Genomic DNA, 23,890 nt, shown 5'->3' on the forward strand with positions numbered 1-23,890 from the left:
CCATTAAAAAAAGATGATTCTCTTTAATATATTAGTGTTAAGCTCAATGGAAAAAATTATGATTATTGGTGTTATGTAAAGAAAAAGAAAATGAAAGGAATGAGGTTGCAGAGTTATGTTAATGGAACATATGTTAAACCCACATATAAAAACTATGAAGTAACATATGCAAAAGAGTTGGAAACACGGGATGTTAGTAATATAAAGATCTTTACTTGGATCAATAAATTTGTTTCTTAGTCAATAAGTATGAGGCAAACAAAATATTATACTACTAAGGAGGTTTGGGATCATTTAAATTGTTTGAATAATTAGTCCAATTTTGCAAAATAATACCAATTAGAGAGTGACAATAGTGCTCTTAAATAAAATAATATAACCATTAAATAACTTTATTCAGTTATGACTAATTTATGGGATCAATTAGCTCTTATGGAATCGATTGAATTATAAGTTGTCAAAGTATACACCGACCAAATAGAATAACATTATCTCGTTCAATTTTTGATGGCCTTTTGGGATGATTTTGATAGTCTCCGTGGAAGTATTCTACATCACACTCCTATTCCCGTTGTTGAGTAAGTTGTTAATGAGTTATTGGAAGAAGAAATTAGACTCAAATCTCACTATAATCTGATTTCAAATAAAGGAACTATCTGCATTCCTCTATTTGTTTTTGTTGCTCCTATTCACAATTGTTGATTAAGTTGTTAATATGTTATTGGAAGAAGAAATTAGACTCAAATCTCACTATAATCTGATTTCAAATAAAGGAACTCTCGACATTCCTCTATTTGTTTTTGTTGCTCCTATTCACAAAGGAAAGTCTCAAGGAGACTTGGAATTGGTATTTATGAATGTTCTTTTTTATAAGGAAAAATTCATTGGAAGTCACAGTGTCCTAAATTGTTAAGAGTAAATAAGAAGAATTTTAATAGTCCATCATCCAATATTGTTGTTCTTAAGGCTCCTACTACCTTAGTTTTGGTTTTGGTCATGTATACCCATACATGACCACTTCTCAAATATCTTATATTATAGAGAAGCTCCAAAAGACTCTTGCCACTCAGTCATCCGCCATGTCTACCTCATATGTTAAAGGTTTGAACTCTTATAGTTTGTCAGATATGTCTCCTTCCATATCAATCTTTGAGCATGATGCATCACATATTATATCATATGATGGTCAATCATTTATATTTTTTAATCCTGCTTCATATATGTCATTTATGATTATTGATGACACTTATACGCCATTATTAGGCATTGGTTATATCTCTCAAGCTAAAATATCATTTTCCAATGTTTATTATATACCTAACCTTACTTTAAGCATTGTTTCCGTTAGTTAATTGTGTGATTATGATTATTCTGTTATACTTTCTTCCATTTCCTATTGTGTGAGGGATCCACATTCTTGGAGGTCGGTAGAGATAAGTTATATATAAGGGGGACTTTATTTTTTAGATAAGCTAAGAGTCTCAGACACTTCAGCCCTAACTTCAACTTCTATTACTAATTTATAAGCTTCTTTTAGTTTGAAATTTTTATCTTTCCGTCTTTATTTATGGCATTCCTTGTCTAGGGCATGTATCTGCTTCTAGACTATAATAGGTGAAGAAGATAAAAATAAAACCCCAAAAATCTTCTTCACCTAAACTAGAGTATTTCGTTGTGATTTAGGTGGTGCATATACGTCAAATAAATTCTATGAATTACTTGCATGTGATTATACTATTTATAATATATCTCGTACAAATACTCCTAAATAAAACGGAGTTGATGAAAGAAAACATTGTCACATTATTAAGACTACTCGTTCCCTTTTGATGTTTGCTTTAGTTTTTAGTGAGTTTTATGGTGAAACAGCTCTTACTATTTTTATGCTATTAATGAATCACATCATCATTCACATCAATTTTGTCTCATTTTAAAAAAATTGTATGATTTTATCTCTGATTCTTCTTCTTTGAAAGTCTTTGGTTCTACTTGCTTTGTTCTTTATCCACAAGTAGAATATAGTAAGTTGTCTTCTCGTTCTGCCATATTTGTTTTCATTCGTTATGAAGATGGTTAAAGGGGATATCGTAATTATGATCATCAAGTAAGAAAACTTTATGTTTCTCGTCATGTTGTATTTCTTGAGCACATTCATTTGTACTCTCTTTACTCTGATCATCATTTACTTGTAGTTCATAACTCAGACATATTGATCCTTTTTGTATTAATGATAATGTTTCTAGTGGTTGTAAATTTGAGAACTACATGGCTGATACTATTGTTAGTCCAGACGTTGACATCCCTCTTGTCCCCAAAACTACCCAACAACTTCCTAGTACTATTGATCTTACTCTTCCACCTATCTCTCCTAGTTATATGTCTCGTGACGTAAGTTTATTCAATTGCCTACTTTTTTTATATTTCACTTACTCAGCTTCTTTTCTAATTTTCTAATAACTATTTACAGTTTGCATGATCCCTCTTCCTATAAAGAAGTTATTCTTGACCTTATTTGGTAGCAAGCAATGACAAAAGAACTGTCTACTTTGCACAAGACATATATTTGGGAATTAGTATATCTTCCTTCTGGAAAACATGTTATTGGGTCTTGTTGAGCATACAAAATCAAAACAAAGTCTGATGGGTTAATTGAGCACAACAAACCATGTCTTGTTTATAAGAGGTTCTCTCAACAAAATGGTATGAAACTTGAAGAAACCTTTGCTCCATTGGCAAAAATGACTACTATTCACATTGTTATTAATGTTTCATTGGTTTGTCGATGACATATTTTTTAGATGGATGTTAAAAATTCATTTTAAAATTGTGATCTACATTGGGAGTTCTATAATACATATTTTGTGTGTTTTTCATAATCAAAGGGAAATAAGTAAATTGAATATGGATCTATATGTTTTGAAACAAGCTCCTCGGGGCTGGTTTGGGAAGTTTATCATTGTTATTTACATCTCTTGATTTTCATTCTAGTGATCATGATTCATCTTTGTTTGTCAGGACTACCTCTCACGGTCATATTTTATTCTCATTAGATGTTAATAATATTGATTATTTCAAATGGTGATGTTTCTGATATTGATGATTTGAAATTAAAATTGGCCAGAGAGTTTGAGATGAAGGATTTAGTTACTAATCACCACTTCTTGGGGATTTAAGTCGCGTACTCTTCTAGTGGATACCTTATCTCTCAATCCAAGTATATTTCCAACATTCTTAAACAAACTTTCCTTTTACTAGAATAACAAATAGTTCTCTTAATTAAATTTAAAATATGTTACCTCTTACGGTGTTCCTTTACCAAACCAAACTTTGTATCGTACTTTGGTTGGCATCCCGGTGTATCTTTCCAATCACTTTGTTCCCTCTCCCACTACAATACATTGAACAATTTTCCTTACATTCGTAATCATCTTCACATTCCTCATCGTCCTCATTGGAGTTACATCTTTATTATGACACTGATTAGTCCGGTGAATCCACAAATTTTAAGTCTACCAACAATTTTTTTATCCTTCTTGGAGACTCTCTTATTAATTGTAAAATTTAGTAATAAGACATTATATCCCACTCTTCTATAGAAGTCGAGTATCATGATATGGCATATACAACTACTGAAATAACCTTATTACGATCATTATTTCTGATATGGGTGTCCCTCTTTCTGAACCAATAATAAATGGTTTTTGCATCGTTTTTATTAGTTGTTTTACTTTGTTATTTTCTCTTTTTTTTGTCCAATTTAATTTCGTTTTATCATGTTTTATGCTTTGGTAGTGTGTTTTTGTTGTTTTCAGGCTTTAATAATTATTTGGGACAAAAGAGGAACGAGAGAAAAAGTTAAAAGTTGTAAGTTCTCAATACAAAATCTAGAGGGCTGCTACAGGTCGCCGTAGCAGCCAACCCAGCTCCCCCTTCTTTTGATGTGCCCGATACAAATTTTCAGGGACCTGCTACGGCCATCCGCAACAGCTGCTACGAGCCGTACTAGACAGGCGTATTTTCTCCCAATTTGTTTCTTTTTCTGGACCAATTGCTACTATTTTGGGACTTTTGCATCTTTGGATCATAATATTTTTACAAGTAGATGAAATTGATCACATAGATTTAGTCCACTATTATAATTTTCTATAAAACTCATAGGTAGTCTTGAGTTTTAGCAATCTAGTTTTTATTCTATTTTCACGTATTTTACTTTTTCAATCTTTGTACTTAAGTTTCCGTTGGAGCATTAGATCAAGTATAATTTTAAAGTAATTTCTTGTCGGTCAGGTTTGATTTATCGCTTTCATTACAATTGTTATACTATTTCAATTGTTTATCATGATCTCGATATCGAATATTTCTTTAATTGTGTTATTCCTCACCATGAGTGAGTAGTCCACTAGGGACTAAGGGTCATGGGGTTATCTCATGACTATTCATATAATCTATCACAAGTCGCTTACGAGAGTCTTTGTTCATGTTCATTTTAATACATGAATTATGTCATTCCAACCCTTGTACGAAAGTAAATAGTTCTCAGGTACCGATCGTATCCTAAAAGGATATGTATTGGTACCCAAGCGTAGGTTTTCAAACAATCGAGTCCAATACAACAAAAGTGCTTGGATGAAATTGAGAAATGACCCATTTTCATAGCTTTGCAAAAGTAACGAATCTTTGACGAATAATCAGGTCGTCTGAAAGCAGACGAATTATTCATCATCGACAGGGCCACACACTGGCGAAAGCAGGTGTTGTTCGTATTTATCTATTTTTATAAGTTGTGCAAAAAATCTCATAATATAAGTGAATTGGATCATACAGAGATGTCAGAGTAAGAATCGTGATCCTAAGTCCTGTTTGTTTTATCATATTTTTAAGTGATTTATAATTAAGTTATTTTTTTTAAAAATGCTTTTTAAATAAGTTTTTTTACAAAATCTCAAATATCAATCTCTCTAAATATACAACGATAGAACAAAGTTCAGTAAACAATCCATTGGTCCTTGTGGTTTGATAATCTTTTACTACTTTGCACAACCGTGCACTTGCAATGTGTCAAGTTGTTGGCGTTGTTGTCGGGGATCAATTGTGCTTGATATTTATTTCTACTTAGTCACAATATAAACTAGAGTTTTATTTTTGCTATAGTTTTATTTTGGGTTAATAGTTCTTTTCTCCTACCATTTGGGCCATTTTCGATAAACCCTCGTGTAAAAAAAAAGTTTGGATTCCCCCTTTAATCTTTCAAGATTACTCTCTTTTCCCCCCTCATTGAATCCACCCAGCTTAAAAGTTGATGTGTCATTGACATGTATGGCTTTTTCATTTTTAAACATTTCCACGTGTGTAAATATGTATGCAAACTTACCAAAATACCCCCAATTAATCTCTAACACTTTAAGGAATCTTAAACAACAGAAACCTTAGAAATTGAAATCTTCATTTCCTCTTCGTTTGGTCCATCATCAAAAAATCGAGACTTTTCACATTGTTCAGTCTGAGTCTTTGCTACTTCTCAGTTTCGAAAAGGAGAAGTTCTTCTGACATCTCGTTGACGTTTGTTGACTGCACTTTTATATTCTATTGCTGCATTGGTGGTACCAAAAAGGTACGATTCTTAAAATTTGTTTTTCAGTGGTCCCAAACATAATGTTTCAGTTTGTGGGTAAACATTGTGGGTAAACTTTGGTTAGTTTCATTTGCAATGTTAGTTACGTTTTTATTTTGAGGGTAAATTTGCGGGTAAACTTTGCAATGTTAGTTTCATTAAACTGTGCATGTTAATGTAATTGAATGCATTGGCTTATTCAATGTGATATTTCACCATGGGGGAACTTTATTCACGACAAACACACATTTTACAGGGGAGGGAGTGAAACCATTATATAAGGGTAATATCTTGACAAATGGAGTTTTTTCGAGGTTGTTAGCTTAGTTAAAGAATTGGGACATAATGTATTCAAATTGTGGAGAAAGATACCAGGATTTGATGAAGGGTTTATGGTGACAGTTCGCCATTACATATAATTAGGCAAAGAATGGGGAAAAACGAGTGAAAGATGAGTCAAAATGAAGAAGGAAGACAAAAAAACGAGTGAAAAATGATCAAGTATGAAAGAATGAGACTTAGTGAAAATTCTTGTGACTTTTGATGCAACTACTGGAATAATCACGTACACCATCACACTCCATCACGTGCGTGATAGGGTTGTTCAGGATGCATCGCATGCATAATGCTTGTATAATGCGCGCGATTGAGGTTTTTATGGGCTTTTTTGGACGCGTTCTGACCCGTTTTGAGTGCTTTTTAAGGGGATTTTCAGCAGTTTGGCAAGGGTTACGAATTTTGACACCGAAAGCATGATGTTATAGCATCAAAGGGTGATTTTGAGAGAATTGGAAGTCATTGGAGGCCAATCCTTCAAGGGAATTCTTATGTTCTTCTTCTTTATTCAATTGGTATTATAGTTTCATTATGAGTAGCTAAAGCTCTTATAGGTTAGGTTGTGTGATGATGAACCTTATTTAATCTTGTTGGCATTATATGTTGGTTTGACTTTGTATGAATCCTTTGAATTATAATTTTATTCAGTTGTTGCTTATTCTTAATGTTTTTTATTTGAGGTACTCTATTAATATGATATTGGATACATAGGGATTCCTGACCCGTAGCCTATGTGTTGGACCTAGGTCAACTGTTTTACTTACGCTAGTTAACTAGGCATAGGAGACCCTGAGTAGTGGCATAGGGAATTAACGATTTATACATCGCCTAACACTGCTTATGCTAGCAGACTAGGATTAAAAAGCTCTGAGTGGTGGTTAATGAGTTATTTCATGGGGGACTGGCTATAACGGTTTTGTTAATTCACTATGAGATTATAAGGATACGACCATTCATACAAGGCATCATAGATCAACAAGAGAGGATAATGGGATTCTAATACACAACCTAACCGTCTTAATTACTTTTGTTTTAAAATCTTATTTTATTTTCTATCTTACAACCTGAACCCCCCCCCCTATTTAATGTTTTTCAATTACATTTCACAATTGTTGGTTTGTTCGAACACATTCCTTGTGGGTTCTATCTTTTTATTATTGCGACACTACCAATACACTTGCCGAGAAGTCATCATGTTTTTGGCGTCATTGTCGGGGACTGTTGATTACAACAGGGTAACACTTTGTGCAACATATTTTATTTTTCTTAGTTTTTATTGCTTTTTGTTTATTTCTTTGTTTATCATAGTGCTACTGATGTATTTTCTATTTTTGTATGCGCAGGTCAGGATCATCATTACTAACATTTGATTCAAAAATTGAAAGAATTGCCTGTACTCTAAGGAAAATAACTAGAGAAGTGAGTCTGGTTGAAGGTGATCCACTAATACTTTATTCAGATTCTGAAGAGGAGAATAACATGGCAACACCATAATCCCTCAATATAGGGGATTATTGCAAACAAACTGATGAATGACATGTTTCTATAGGGTTTGTACCGGCAGACCCTGCTAACTTTGATATTAAGAATTATGTGCTTTCATGTCTAAGAGACAATCCGTTCGATGGGAACACAAGCAGAGATCCATGGGCTCATGTTGCACGCTTCTACGGAACCACTTCAATGTGCAAACCTGATGGTGTCTCAGATGTCTAGGTAAAATTACGATTGTTTGGTTTCTCACTCATTCGAAGGGAAAAAGATTGGTTATGATGCATTCCAAATGGAACCATTCGAACATGGAAGGAGCTAGAGGATAAGTTCTTGAAAATGTTTTTTTTACCACTAGTCAGTTTACTAAAAGGAGAGCTGAGATTGTCAACTTTGAGCAACAAAACACCGAGTCATTGTATGAATCTTGGGAGAGATTCAAGTTACTACTATGCAGATGCCCCAATCATAATATGAACAATATGGAGCAGATGCAAAATTTTATAAAAGGCCTTAAGAGTCAAACATGTATGTTTCTAGATGCTTCTGTGAGAGGCATCGTTAGACAAATGACTGAACCACGGGTAAATGACCTCATTGAAAAGATGTGCATGAATGAGTACCATTCTAAAAGTTAAAGGTCAATCAAGCTTGAAACTATTGGTACACCTAAAGGTATGTTAACTGTTGATACTCATATTGCTTTATTAGCTCAAATTGAATTGTTGAATAAGCAGCTAGCTAAAGGCTATTTAAATAAAGATAACGTGAGCCAGGTACAATCACTTAAGTGTGACTTTTATTGAGGTTGACATGAAAACGGAAGGTGTGCTTTGGAATGGGTAAGTGAAGAGGCCCAAGTTGCAAATTCTCAGAAGAAAAAAAACCCTATTCCAACACCTAAAATCTGGGATGGAAGGATCATCTGAATTTTTGTTGGATCAACAACCAAAACCAAAGTGCTAACCAATTTATGCAATAAAACTAACAAGATTACAATTTCCAAAAGAAGCCTTCATCATTGGAAGAGACTTTATATAATTTCATAAAGGCCACTCATATTGGTTTGGAACAGGCGAATAGGAACCATGGAATTTTGGCTAGAAACCATGATGCGTCAATCAAGAATTTGGAGACTCAGATTGGTCAATTATCTAGACAAATAGTGGGTTTGCCTAGCTCAAGTGGATTACCGAGAACACCGTTGATAATTGTAATACCCCAAAATTTACCCTTCATTTTTCCTGGAAAAAAAAACGAAAAAAAAAGAAGTTAAAAATAAATAAATAAATAAAATTAATTAAATAAATAAATAAAATATAACAAATTTTTTTGGACTTGGGTCTCCCTCATTTGAGCCCACAAAGCCATGGAATTCAGTCTATAAATACCAATGCTTCACTTGAGAAAGGGAGAGAAGCAAAATACTCTGAGGTTTCCTTGGAACAAAACTCTGAGGAAAAAGATAGTGAGAGAAGAACTAGCAGAGTTCAGAGCAGCCTCCAAACCCTGAAGGGAACTCAACTGCACAGAATCACCTCTACCTCACATAAACCCTAAAAGATTGTTTGGTAAACCTCACGGGTGCAACTCAATTTCAATCAAGCTCTCCAATCAGGTTTTCCCTATATCCATCATCTTTATGCCTTTAATTTGAATGCTCTAAATGTATGAGGTATTATGGGTGAATTTGATACCCTTTTGATGCATGTGTTTGACAAGAGGTTTAGGCCTCCTACCCTTGGTTGCTTTTTGTGAGATTTTTGTGAATTTTGATGGAATTATTCATGTGGTTACATTTTGATTTGGGGGCAACTCTTGGTTACCCTATTTTGTTTCTCTAACCTGTTTGTTGAGTTTTTTTTGTGAGGGCTCACATGACGTTTGCAGGGATAACTTGCGTGGTTTTCCACTTTATTTGTGGGATACCCCCTGGAGGTTCATTCCGATTATCTATACTGACCCACTTTCTTTTATGATATTAGCTTGGAAGGATCTCAGGGTTTATCGTTCCTTTAATTGTTGTTACTTCGGATCTTTATCCGTGTGGTACTTTTACATTTTCCCCGCATTTTACTGCTTTCCTAGCTGGAAGACCTCGATAGGAGACAATGTTTGAGCCCCTTGGTGGCATTTTACTTTGAGATACATGTTTTGTGTTTTGTATTCATATCCCCACATGTAGCACGGTTCCTTCGTCAAGGACTGCCTGTTGGCCCTCGAGCATCCTAAACCCTAAAACCCAAAGCAACACGTTTACTCCTTCTACTACAGGCGAGTAAGTCTCCAAAGGTCGAGCATCCGGTAGATTGCGTAGTAACGTTGTTCGTCCAAAACCCAATCCATAACCCCGTAGTTAGCCGAACTACGACTTGCTCTGATTCTCATTCCAGATGAGATACGTAGGCATAAGACGCGATGTCTTAGCAAGCACACATCCCCCAACCCATAGGTCAGCCGAGCTACGAAGACTCTGATTCTCATATTCAGATGAGATACGTATGCAGTGGATGCGACATCCGTGCGAGATCATTTCTCTTAACCTTTTTAGTAAATAAACACATTAGGTAAACCCATACCCTTTAGACAAAAACCACAAAAGTGGATCCCGTATAGTACTATGGATGCGTAGGGGTGCTAATACCTTCCCTTCGCATAACCGACTCCCGAACCCAAGATTTGGTTGCGAGACCCCGTCTTGTCCTTTCCTTTTTCAGGTTTACTTCGAGCGTTTCCTTTCCCTCCTTTGGGATGAATAACGCACAGTGGCGACTCTTCTGTCTTTTTCTTTCGCCGGTTGTTTTTTCGCGCACTGTATTTTTCAGGTTGCGACAGCTGGCGACTCTGCTGGGGACCAAGAAGTTGACCTCTTGCTGGTCCATCTTCCCTAAGCGAGTCCCTCCTAGCTTGTGTGATTTTCTTATTTATTGGGTGTTCATGCTTTTGTACATTTATTTACTTACTTGCTTGCATTCATCTGCTGTATCTGTTGGAGCTGTTGTTTGTTTGTTGGGATGGGTTGTTCTACGAGAGATAAGCCCATTACCCAGGCTTGAGTATACACACAGCTTTTAGAGTGGATAATCATGAGGCTTGCGTGGCATGTTGCTACGTTAAGTCGTTCGTGAAGAACCACACCCAGACGAGGTTTCTCTTGGATATATTATGTCCTACGGATGTTCCGTAACGACATGATGTTCCTTTAGAAATCGTCGACTCTGGTGACCATTTCCCAAGAACTCAGTCGAGACCTCTCCTCCGAGACGTGATTATGTTAGCTCTGGTGGGCGCATTCTCGCTGATCAATCTGAGGACCCCGAGACTGGGAACTTGCTTTAGGATGTCCTGTTGAGGGGAGTCAATGGAGGTCTTTTATCCCGTAATAATGCCAAACCTTCAGTGGTAAACGTATTATTCGCGACTGAAGGGCTGAAGTTGACGAACTTCTGTTCTTAGAACCTACCAGTGAGGGGCAGGCTAAATTCAGGAAACCTTAACCTCCAACCAACCCGGTTTTCTGGAGCAGAGCTTTGATCTTGTATTATATTCCTCAGTGGTTTTCTCTTCAGACAGTGTAACCCGACAGATGTTCAAGCAGATACAGCAATCCTGATTGACATACCACTGCACTGCATTCACATCATCACATCATTTGCATTCATATCATTTAACACATGTTTATCCATTTCAAGGGGGTTTACATCTTCTTCTTGATTCCAGTCGGAGTTTTTCTGGTTCTCTTAAGATGGATATTGGCAGAAAGAGACTTGTCGCCTACAAGTTTCCGGTGGTCTGTCTGGAGCCCATCCAACAGTTGATGCAGTTAATGGATCCTGGTTCTCTAGAAGGATTCCGAGAGGATTACGGTCTGATTCTAAGTTTCGTCACGGTTCTTTCCAAAGATCAACATGACGCCCTATTCACACTGCTACAGTTCTATGACCCTCCATTGAGGTGTTTCACATTCCTGGATTATATCTTGGTCCCTACTCTGGAGGAGATTGCCAGTTTTCTCAGAGTTCCTATCAGGTCACAGTTATTGTTCTACAGTTCTGAGTTTCTGCCCGATCTCAGCATGGTTGCTTCAGCCACATATTTGGGGGAATCAGTCTGGAAGGCTAATATATGTCAGAAGGGAGAAGTTAGTGGTTTTCATCTGAGTTTCTTACTGGGAGAAGCAAGGAAGAAGCTGGAAGACGGTAACCAGAAGGGTTTCAATGTTGTGTTGGCTCTTTGTGTGTATGGGATTGTCTTGTTCCCTAATGTCGCCAAATTTGTGGACATGGACGCAATACGCCTCTTCGTGTTGAGAAATCCAGTACCGACCTTGCTAGGAGATTTCTTTCATTCAGTGCACCACGGAAATAAGAATAGAAAAGGGGGATTGTTGAATTGTTGTGTGCCTTTGTTTTATAGGTGGGTCAGTTCTCACCTACCCAAATCAGGAGTGTTCGTTAATGTCAAGGACTCGTTGAGTTGGTCGAAGAGATTGATGGGGTTGAGAGCTGAAGATATTTCTTGGTGGTCCGACCGGAGCTTGCTTCGGGCATATATTATTCATAGTTGTGGGAACTTCCCAAATGTTTCGTTGGTAGGAAGAAGAGGAGGAATCAACTATAATCCTTCTCTAGCAGTTAGACAGTTTGGATATGCTTTAAGAACTCCGCCTTTGGAAAAGGATGTGGAAGAATCTCTGTTTTTCCATTCTTCGCCTGATTTGACGGTATCCCGTAAGGCAGCTGAGGCCTGGCTCAAGGTGATCAAGAGAGGAAGAACCGTCCTTGGAAAAGGAGATTGTAGAACTTACCCTCGGTATGAAGAGTGGCTTTAAGGAAGAGTCGAAGAGTTTGGTCTGCCGTTCCCTATTGAAGAACCTTTGTATCCACCTACGCCTGAGCAGTCAATAATGGTGAGCCGAGAGGAGTACGACAAGTTGAAGAGTGCCATGGAGGGACTTCAAACCAAGAACTCAGAGTTAAGTGAGAAGTTGCAAGACTGTATGCGTCAATTCCAGGAGGCAGAATATCAGAAGGGGGAAGCCGTCAGAGTGCAAAAGGAAGCAAAGAGGAGATTTGCTGTGGAGGCGGACTTCTTCAGGAAGACAGACGAAGCCTTGAGATCATCCAGTTCTGAGTTGAGGCGAGTCAAGCAGCAGTTAGTAGATGCTCATGGTAAATTAGCTGAGTGGCAGGAGCAATGGGATGCATTTTCAACTTCTCGGAAGGCAAGGGAGGAGGAGATAGTAGCCGAACTGACTGGTCAGATAGAGAAATTGACGACTTTGCTGAAGGGGAAAAACAATGAGCTTCTGTGCACCCGTTCTACTAATGGCTACATCACAGATCAACTCCATGAGGCTCGAGAACAGATTGAAGAACTCAAGGTGTTGGCAGGTTTGAAGAAATCCAGACTTGAAGAGGTATTCAGAGAAGATGATGGGAATTACTACAGAGAGCACATCAACGAACTGGATGGGATCATTCACAAGAGGAATCTGCTTATCCGGCATTTGACAGAATCTCCATATCATCCCGACACGGTGGCATTACTAGATGAAGTGAGGAGCAGTCCTTATGGGTTGTATACAGGAGGCTGATCCCTGGTTTATGTTCCTCCCTTTACTTTTTGTTTTGTTGTTGTGTAGTGATAATCCACAGGCTTGTTGTGGGGATCCTCTTTTGATGTACTTTTGGCTAAGGCCCCTTTCCTGGAACTCATTTGTATGTTGGTTTCCCTTTGTTGCATCTTGATCTCAAAAGTTTATCCATGACTCAGTCTTCTTGCACTATTCGCCTGATGTGAGACTGGAATCAAGGGGGTAGAATACCTTTTGGATTTGATAAACATGGCATTGCATTTACATATTCATTGTCATATCTTGCATAACAGGTACCGCTGCAGTGTTCTCATATTGTTTGGTGTCCCACTAGCAGGATAGCTGACTCAGGCATTCACCGATACGGTACCCGAAGGAATCAACAGAGAGCGATGGAGAGCCTATAAGCAGAGCTCACCGAGATGAAGATTCACATGAATCAATTCATGGATTTGGTTCAAGGGGTGGCTCAAGGACAGCAGGAGCTTAGATTGTTGGTACAGAGGGATCCCCCTATTACTCTACCGGAGACGTTGGTTGATCCTCCAATTGGAGAGGTTAATGGTCCCAATGGACCAGGGCCTATCCCGATCCCGCGTGTCAACCTAGATCAACAACCCATTCAGGATGGTCAGGATGATCAGTTCCCCTTGCTTCAGGAAGACTTTGGCATGGACCCCATGTTTAGAAGATTGGAAGAGAGGTTGAAAGCAGTGGAAGGACAGAATCCTCTAGGAGTAGATGTTGCTGACTTGGGGCTGGTCCCAGGTGTGAGAGTGCCACCGAAATTCAAGGTCCCGATATTTGACAAATACCATGGTAGCTCTTGCCCCAAAACTCACGTGCAAGCCTATTTCCGTAAAATGGTTGCATACTCTGATGACGAGAAGCTACTTATGTACTTCTTCCAGGATAGCCTAGCTAGGGCATCCTTGGAATGGTATATGAGGTTGGACAGAGCCCACATCCGTTGCTGGAGGGATTTGGCAGAGGCTTTCGTGAAGCAGTATCAGTATAATGCAGACATGGCTCCGGACAGAACTCAACTTCAGAATATGTCTCCTAAAAGCAATGAGTGCTTCAGGGAATACACTCAACGCTGGAGGGATACAGCTTCCCGTGTTCAGACTCCTATGTTGGAAAAGGAAATGGCAAACATGTTCATGAATACGCTGCCTGGACCTTATCTGGAGCGTCTGGTGGGGTGCAATGCTTCCAACTTTGCTGATGTGGTCTCTACTGGAGAAAGGGTGGAGAATTACCTAAAGACCTATAAGAGCCAGAGTGGAGGTGGATCCTCATCAGGGGTGAAGAAGCCGTTCATTCAGGGACAGAAGAGGAGAGAAGGGGATGCAAATGCCATATCTTCTTATCAGAACAGGGATAACCGGAGGAATAATTTTCAGAATTATCATCAGCAACCGTATGTTGCGGCTGTGACCATTCCAGCTGTAGCACCACTACAACAACAACAATCACAACGTCAACCAGCTCAGTATCAACAGCAGCAGCAACCGGGTAACAGACCCGCTTATCAACAGAGGCAAAGGATGATGGACCGGCGTTTCGACACCCTTCCAATGTCGTACGCTCAGTTGCTTTCTAGTCTTCAACAACTACAACTTGTGCAACTATGCACTCTGGCTCCTCCTATTGGTAGAATTCCGGTGGGTTACGACGCCAACGCTAGGCGTAGCTTCCACTCTAGGGCACCTGGCCACAACATTGAGAACTGCAAAGCTTTTAAGCACGTAGTTCAGGACCTCATAGATTCAAAGGCCATCGACCTTGCACCGGCTCCGAATGTCGTTAACAATCCCATGCCCCAGCATGGTGGTGCGAACGTTAACATGATAGAGGGAAAAACCAAGTCCATTAAGGATGTGTTAAAGTTGAAGACTCCATTGTTGGATATCAAAGGATGCTTGCTGAAGGCCGATGTTTTCCCCGGTTGTGGGAAGGGTTGTTTGGATTGTGCCACTCAGAGTGGAGGTTGTTTGAAGCTACAATAGGGTATCCAGGCCTTGCTCGACAAAGGTATCCTCCAGGTTGAAGATTTGTCTGTCCAAGATTCTGTGGAAGAGGTTAAAGCGGGTGCCTCTATCTCATCCTTTAAGCAGGCACGAGCCGTGGTGGATTCAGGTGTTGCTCCCGGTTGGGGGCGTCTGTTGGAATTACCAGTGAAAGAAGATAAGTTCGGGATTGGGTATCAGCCAGTTTTGACTTCTACAACACTTCAGGGGCCGATCACTTTCTCCAGTGCTGGCATCATTCAGTATGGTCAAGTCTCTGCAGTCAACGAAGAAGATGGGGATAGTGATTGTGACATTGACAACTGGGTGCGTCCGAGGATCCCGGGTGAAGTCATCAACAATTGGTCTTTTGAAGAGATTATCCAAGTCACTTTTCTGAAGGAGTAATTTTCTTTGTTTATTCATGCATGTCCAAGTCTTACGTTCCGCCCAGGGCGTAATGACTCATTGTAGGGCTCATCTATGTGACACTTGCATTTTTTATCATAAATAAAGGACGTCTTTTTGCATTCAAATATTTCGTTCCCTGTCTTTCTATTTTTGCAGTTTTTCAAAATAAAAAATGGCAATGTTTTGTTTAGTTTCCACTTTTTTCTTTCACACTCATAAGCACATACCATCACTCATGCAGATGCACATCACCGGATCCTATTGATAACGTTTCTGCTACGGCTCGTTTCGACTTTGAAAATCCAATCTTTCAAGTTGAAGAAGAGGGTGATGAAGACTGTGAACTCCCTGAAGAGCTTACCAGATTATTAAAACAAGAGGAAAGGGTTATTCAACCGCATCAAGAGTCTGTTGAAGTGATTAATCTCGGCACCGAGGACGCCAAGAGAGAAATCAAGATAGGGGCTGCTTTGGAAGACAATGTGAAGAAAGGGCTGATTGAATTGCTGCAAGAATACGTTGACATCTTCGCCTGGTCTTATCAGGACATGCCTGGGCTGGACACAGACATCGTGGTACACCGCTTGCCTCTCAAAGAAGGTTGTCCTCCGGTCAAGCAGAAACTCAGAAGAATAAGACCAGAAATGGCCGTCAAGATAAAGGAAGAAGTGCAAAAGCAGTTGGATGCAGGGTTTCTAGCAGTCACCAATTATCCGCCATGGGTTGCAAACATCGTCCCAGTACCTAAGAAGGATGGAAAGGTACGGATGTGTGTCGACTACCGGGATCTGAACAGAGCTAGCCCTAAAGATGATTTCCCATTACCTCACATCGACGTTTTGGTGGATAATACAGCTCAGTTCTCGGTATTCTCCTTCATGGATGGCTTTTCTGGCTATAACCAAATCAAGATGGCACCAGAAGACATGGAAAAGACAACTTTCATAACCCCATGGGGCACCTTCTACTACAAGGTGATGCCGTTTGGTCTAAAAAATGCCGGAGCAACATATCAACGAGCTATGGTAACTCTGTTCCATGATATGATTCATCATGAAATCGAGGTTTATGTGGATGATATGATTGCCAAATCTCAGACAGAAGAAGAACATTTGGTGAATTTGCAGAAACTGTTTGAGCGTTTGAGGAAATTCAAACTGAGACTTAATCCGAACAAGTGCACTTTCGGGGTGAGATCGGAAAAATTGCTGGGTTTTATCGTTAGCGGAAAAGGGATTGAGGTGGATCCCGACAAAGTAAAAGTGATACAGGAAATGCCAGAGCCAAGAACAGAGAAGCAAGTCCGTAGTTTCTTAGGGAGGTTGAACTACATTGCAAGGTTCATCTCTCACCTAACAACCACGTGTGAGCTAATTTTCAAATTGCTGAGGAAAGATCAGGCTATCAGGTGGAATGAAGATTGTCAAAGGGCTTTCGAGAAGATAAAAGAGTATCTACAGAAACCTCCAATCCTTATACCTCCAGTTCCTGGGAAACCTTTGATAATGTACCTGTCAATAACTGAGAACTCGATGGGGTGTGTATTGGGACAGCATGACGAGTCTGGTCGAAAAGAGCATGCCATATACTACCTTAGAAAAAAGTTTACCGACTGTGAAATCAAATATTCGCAACTTGAGAAAACTTGTTGTGCTTTGGCCTGGGCTGCTCGCCGACTGAGGCAGTATATGTTGAACCATACTACCTTGTTGATTTCTAAGATGGATCCAGTCAAATACATATTCGAGAAGCCAGCTCTCACCGGAAGGGTTGCTCGTTGGCAAATGGTACTGACAGAGTACGATATCCAGTATACATCCCAGAAAGCCATCAAAGGGAGTATTCTATCGGACTATCTTGCTCAGCAGCCGATTGATGATTATGAGCCGATGAAGTTTGATTTTCCAGATGAAGACATCATGTTCCTCAAGATGAAAGACTGTGAAGAGCCAGTTGTTGAGGAGGGACCTGATCCAAACGAAAAGTGGACTTTGTTGTTCGATGGGGCTGTCAATGCTAGAGGAAGTGGAATTGGCGCTGTCATTATAACTCCGAAAGGTGCGCACATACCTTTCACCGCTCGTTTGACTTTTGAGTGCACAAATAATGAAGCTGAGTACGAGGCCTGTATCTTGGGTATTGAGCAAGCCATTGATTTGAGAATCAAGACTTTGGACATCTTCGGAGATTCAGCTCTGGTGATCAATCAAGTGAATGGTGATTGGAATACTCTCCAGCCCACTCTGGTCCCCTACAGAGACTACACGAGAAGACTGTTGACTTTCTTCACAACAGTAAAATTGTATCATATACCTCGTGATGAGAACCAGATGGCAGACGCACTTGCTACTCTATCCTCCATGATCAAGGTAATTCGCTGGAACCATGCTCCCAGGATCGATGTGATGCGCCTTGACAGGGCCGCATAAGTGTTTGCTGCTGAACTGGTAGTCGATGACAAGCCCTGGTATCACGATATCAAGTGCTTTCTAAAGAATCAAGAGTTCCCTGTAGGGGCATCCAACAATGACAGAAAGACTTTGAGAAGATTGGCAGGAAGTTTCTTCTTGAACAAAGACAATGTGCTGTATAAGAGGAACTTCGACATGGTTTTGCTCAGATGCGTGGACAGACACGAGGCGGACATGTTAATGCAGGAAGTTCATGAAGGTTCCTTCGGTACTCATGCCGGCGGACATGCAATGGCTAAGAAATTGTTGAGAGCGGGTTATTATTGGATGACCATGGAATCAGATTGCTTCAAATATGCTCGGAAGTGTCATAAATGCCAGATTTATGCTGATAAGGTGCATGTGCCGCCAAATCCTCTGAATGTGATGACTTCGCCGTGGCCGTTTTCTATGTGGGGTATTGACATGATTGGAAAGATTGAACCGACTGCTTCCAATGGGCATCGCTTCATCCTTGTTGCCATCGACTATTTCACCAAGTGGGTCGAGGCAGCGTCGTTCGCGAATGTCACCAGACATGTGGTTGCCCGTTTCATCAAGAAAGAAATCATTTGTCGCTATGGGATTCCCGAAAGAATCATTACTGATAATGGTTCTAATCTCAATAACAAAATGATGAAGGAGTTGTGTCAGAACTTCAACATTCAGCATCACAATTCTTCCCCTTACTGCCCAAAGATGAACGGCGCTGTTGAGGCGGAAAATAAGAACATAAAGAAGATTGTGCGGAAGATGGTCGTCACGTACAGAGATTGACATGAGATGCTACCCTTTGCCTTGCATGGGTACCGTACTTCAGTACGTACGTCGATTGGGGCAACCCCTTACTCCCTGGTGTATGGTATGGAAGCAGTCCTACCTGTTGAAGTGGAGATTCCTTCTCTAAGAGTCCTGTTGGATGTTAAGTTAGACGAAGCCGAATGGATTCGGACCAGGTTCAATGAGTTGAGTCTTATCGAAGAGAAGCGAATGGCAGCCATTTGTCATGGGCAGTTGTATCAGAGTCGGATGAAGAGAGCCTTTGATCAAAAAGTGCGTCCTCGTTGTTTCCAAGTCGGAGATTTAGTGTTGAAAAGGATCCTTCCTCCTCAGACAGATCACAGGGGCAAGTGGACTCCTAACTATGATGGACCGTATATTGTCACCAAGGTTTTTGGTGGTGGGGCCTTAATGCTTGCAACTATGGATGGTGAAAACTTCACTTCCCCTGTGAACTCAGACGCAGTTAAAAAATACTTCGCATAAAATAGACCCGCTGGACAGTAAAAAGAATAGTCCAAGCAAAAATGGGCATCCCGACGAACCAAGAAAATGAAAAGGTTCGGGCAAAAATTAGGGATTAAAAATGAAAAGATCGTACACCCGGTAAGTTGAAAAGCTGAAAAGGCAACTTAGGCAAAAATGGGTATCCCGGTGGATTGAAAACTCGAAAAGGGCGATCCAGGCAAAAGTTAGGGATTAAGCGAATGACTGCGTTCTGAGATAGTTCTGAATCTCATCTCATATCGATGACTGGAAATTTTCGAAAGGTAGGAAACAGTCCAATCACCTTTTCAGAAGGCTGATCATCTGGAGGATCTTGAAGACGAGCAAGTCATAGCAGAATTGGAACCCAATAGAAATCCATTTCACATTGCTATTAGATTAATTTCTGTTTTTATCTTTTGTGCGATTACCTCTTTCCAGGGATTGCTTCCTGATGTAAATGCCTATTCAGAGGCCATTCAATCAATAAAATCATGTTATTCAGTATATCTCTATTTTCATTTTCATTTTACTATTTTGTTTGCAAAAATGACGTCCGAATTTTTGATAAACATTGCATCATGACACATAAGGGCTTTACAGGTACATGCTTAATAAACATTTAAAATTGTTGTAAATTTTAAGTGCTTTGGATCGTCTATTTAGAACAGATACCCTCGGGGCATTTCCTTAAAATCCCCTGCAGATGATCGTGAATATCTTCCCCAGTGAAGTCGCCAACAGACGAATCTGGTGTCTTATCCCTGCAGAGCTGATCAGAGTGTTGGATTCTTCAATCCCCAGCAGTTTCTCACCACCGTACTTTCCCAAGCGGTTGTTTCAGAACATACACTCCCCAGTAGAGTTGACAGTGCCAGACTATATATCCCCAACGGAGTTGACAGTGCCAGACTGTATCTTCCCAGCAGAAGTGGCTGCTCCTTAGAGTTCGAGGCCAGATCGATAATCCCAATGCCAGATCCATGGTTTCTTTCCTTGAAGCAAAACCTCGGTACCGTATCGGTGTTTGCTTCCCTTGCTGAGTCATCTCTCGCAAATCGTGGTTGCTAGAACCACTATCGCTTTCCCCAACAGCAGGTTTTCAGTGTCGTTCTCTCCCAAGTCAGAGTCTCGGCACTTCGTCATTGCTAGAACACCGTGTGGTGGGTCATTTCCCCACAGAATTCTTTGCGTTGTGCATCTCCAACAGCCTTGCCAGGGTCCAGAAGATGGTGATCATTTCCCCAGTAGATCCCCTTGCCTCAGCTTGGCATTCTACCCAGCATTTCGCATCCCTGCATGTAGAATCATATTGCATTGCATCCTCCCAAATCGCGTAGCATTTCCATTTTCATGGAGCATTATGCCATTGAAAGATTCAAACATACGCATGTAAGCATAAAACATTCTCGGTATCCCAAGTGATAAGCTAGAAGTTGTTTCCAGTACTCAGACTGAAGATTGTTTATGACCCACCTTGGTTATCCCCAGCAAGTGTCATTGGCCCATGCGTCGCCTCTATTTTCTTTCCATATTTCTGCCGATGCTGACAGGCATGAAGTTTTTCGATATTCAGATCGAAGTGGCGTTCAGGCCAGTTTCCGGTATTTAGACCGAAGTGGCATTCAGGCCAATTTCCGATATTCAGATCGAAGTGGCGTTCAGGCCAATTTCCGATATTCAGATCGAAGTGGCGTTCAGGCCAATTTCCGATATTCAGATCGAAGTGGCGTTCAGGCCAATTTCCGATATTCAGATCGAAGTGGCGTTCAGGCCAATTTCCGATATTCAGATCGAAGTGGCATTTAGGCCAATTTCCGACATTCAGACCGAAGTGGCATTCAGGCCAGTTTTCCGATGTTCAGATCGAAGTGGCGTTCAGGCCAGTTTCTGGTATTCAGACCGAAGTGGCGTTCAGGCCAGTTTTCCGATGTCTAGATCGAAGAAGTTTCCGACGTTCAGGTCGATGCAACTTGTGGCATTCAGGCCAGTTTTCCGATGTTCAGATCGAAGAAGTTTCCGACGTTCAGGTCGATGCAACTTGTGGCATTCAGGCCATGGTTATTTTTGTGTTACCATTTATTTTGGTATCCAAGTTAACATTCTTTTTTGGTATTCAGACTGACTCTCACCGTACCAGACGGATTCTTCTTTCAAGACCACCTCTTTGCCGATTCTGACAGACATTGTTACTTCACTTCACTTCAGTGCAAATTTTTGGGCTTTTATTGTATTCAATCCCTTGATACCTCGAAAGTACGAAAGCAGCTGCCATCTTCTTTCCGGGTCTCCAGTTGATTGAATAGGGGCAGCTGTAATACCCCAAAATTTACCCTTCATTTTTCCTGAAAAAAAAACGAAAAAAAAAGTTAAAAATAAATAAATAAATAAAATTAATTAATTAAATAAATAAAATATAACAAATTTTTTTGGACTTGGGTCTCCCTCATTTGAGCCCACAAAGCCATGGAATTCAGTCTATAAATACCAAGGCTTCACTTGAGAAAGGGAGAGAAGCAAAATACTCTGAGGTTTCCTTGAAACAAAACTCTGAGGAAAAAGATAGTGAGAGAAGAACTAGCAGAGTTCAGAGCAGCCTCAAAACCCTGAAGGGAACTCAACTGCACAGAATCACCTCTGCCTCACATAAACCCTAAAAGATTGTTTGGTAAACCTCACGGGTGCAACTCAATTTCAATCAAGCTCTCCAATCAGGTTTGCCCTATATCCATCATCTTTATGCCTTTAATTTGAATGCTCTAAATGTATGAGGTATTATAGGTGAATTTGATACCCTTTTGATGCATGTGTTTGACAAGAGGTTTAGGCCTCCTACCCTTGGTTGCTTTTTGTGAGCTTTTTGTGAATTTTGATGGAATTATTCATGTGGTTACATTTTGATTTGGGGGCAACTCTTGGTTACCCTATTTTGTTTCTCTAACCTGTTTGTTGAGTTTTTTTTGTGAGGGCTCACATGACGTTTGCAGGGATAACTTGCGTGGTTTCCCACTTTATTTGTGGGATACCCCCTGGAGGTTCATTCCGATTATCTGTACTGACCCACTTTCTTTGATGATGTTAGCTTGGAAGGATCTCAGGGTTTATCATTCCTTTAATTGCTGTTACTTCGGATCTTTATCCGTGTGGTACTTTTACATTTTCCCCGCATTTTACTGCTTTCCTAGCTGGAAGACCTCGATAGGAGGCAATGTTTGAGCCCCTTGGTGGCATTTTACTTTGAGATACATGTTTTGTGTTTTGTATTCATATCCCCACATGTAGCGCGGTTCCTTCGTCAAGGACTGCCTGTTTGCCCTCGAGCATCCCAAACCCTAAAACCCAAAGCAACACGTTTACTCCTTCTACTACAGGCGAGTAAGTCTCCAAAGGTCGAGCATCCGGTAGATTACGTAGTAACGTTGTTCGTCCAAAACCCAATCCATAACCCCGTAGTTAGCCGAACTACGACTTGCTCTGATTCTCATTCCAGATGAGATACGTAGGCATAAGACGCGATGTCTTAGCGAGCACACATCCCCCAACCCATAGGTCAGCCGAGCTACGAAGACTCTGATTCTCATATTCAGATGAGATACGTATGCAGTGGATGCGACATCCGCGCGAGTCATTTCTCTTAACCTTTTTAGTAAATAAACACATTAGGTAAACCCATACCCTTTAGACAAAAACCACAAAAGTGGATCCTGTAGAGTACTATGGATGCGTAGGGGTGCTAATACCTTCCCTTCGCATAACCGACTCCCGAACCCAAGATTTGGTTGCGAGACCCCGTCTTGTCCTTTCCTTTTTCAGGTTTACTTCGAGCGTTTCCTTTCCCTCCTTTAGGATGAATAACGCACGGTGGCGACTCTTCTGTCTTTTTCTTTCGCCGGTTGTTTTTTCGCGCACTGTATTTTTCAAGTTGCGACAATAATCCCAAGAATGAAACTTGCAAAGTTGTCGAAGCAAATTTTGGGTTGGTTACTATAAAGGAGGAAGTAGAAAAAGTTCAAGAGGAAGACATTAAGAAAAAGGTAGGTGAAATTGAAAAGGAGGAAAATAGAAATCAAGGTGATGAAGAGGATAAAGGAGTCACCCTTGATTACTTCATTGATAAAAATTCTCCTTGGAAGAGAACCAAAGACCAAATGCTGAATGAACCAAACCCACCTCTACTAGACTACTTGAAATTACCGTATCTTATCATTAAGAGGAAGCCGATAAAGAAGGATAAGGCTGAATTGTATGAGAAATTTAAAGATATGTTAAAACAACTTTAGGTGAGTCTTTCTTTTCATTAAATTTTAGAATTAATTCTAAAGTTTGATAAGTTTATGCAGACACTACTTAAAGGAGAAAAATAGAGGTTGACTCAAGAGCAGGTCAACATGGATGAAAAAGAGATGGTGGTAGAACAGTTGGAAGTCCCACCAAAGATGAATGATCCAGGAGAGTTTAACATTTCTTACACCAATGGGGGGATGAAAATCCCACATGCTCTATGTGAGTTAGGGTCGAGCCTCAATGTTATGCCGCTAGGCAAATTTAAGAAATTAGAGATAGGCGAGATTGTACCAAGCAACATGACACTAACTTTGGCCAACTCATATGTGACTCGTCCACTTGATGTTGTACAATATGTTCTAGTTCATGTTAATGGTTTAACCTTCCCTGCAGACTTTGTGCTAATCGACATGAACAATGATTCAGAAGGGTT

Source organism: Lathyrus oleraceus, chromosome 1 (genome assembly GCF_024323335.1).
Source record: "Lathyrus oleraceus cultivar Zhongwan6 chromosome 1, CAAS_Psat_ZW6_1.0, whole genome shotgun sequence".
Lineage (NCBI taxonomy): Eukaryota > Viridiplantae > Streptophyta > Magnoliopsida > Fabales > Fabaceae > Lathyrus > Lathyrus oleraceus.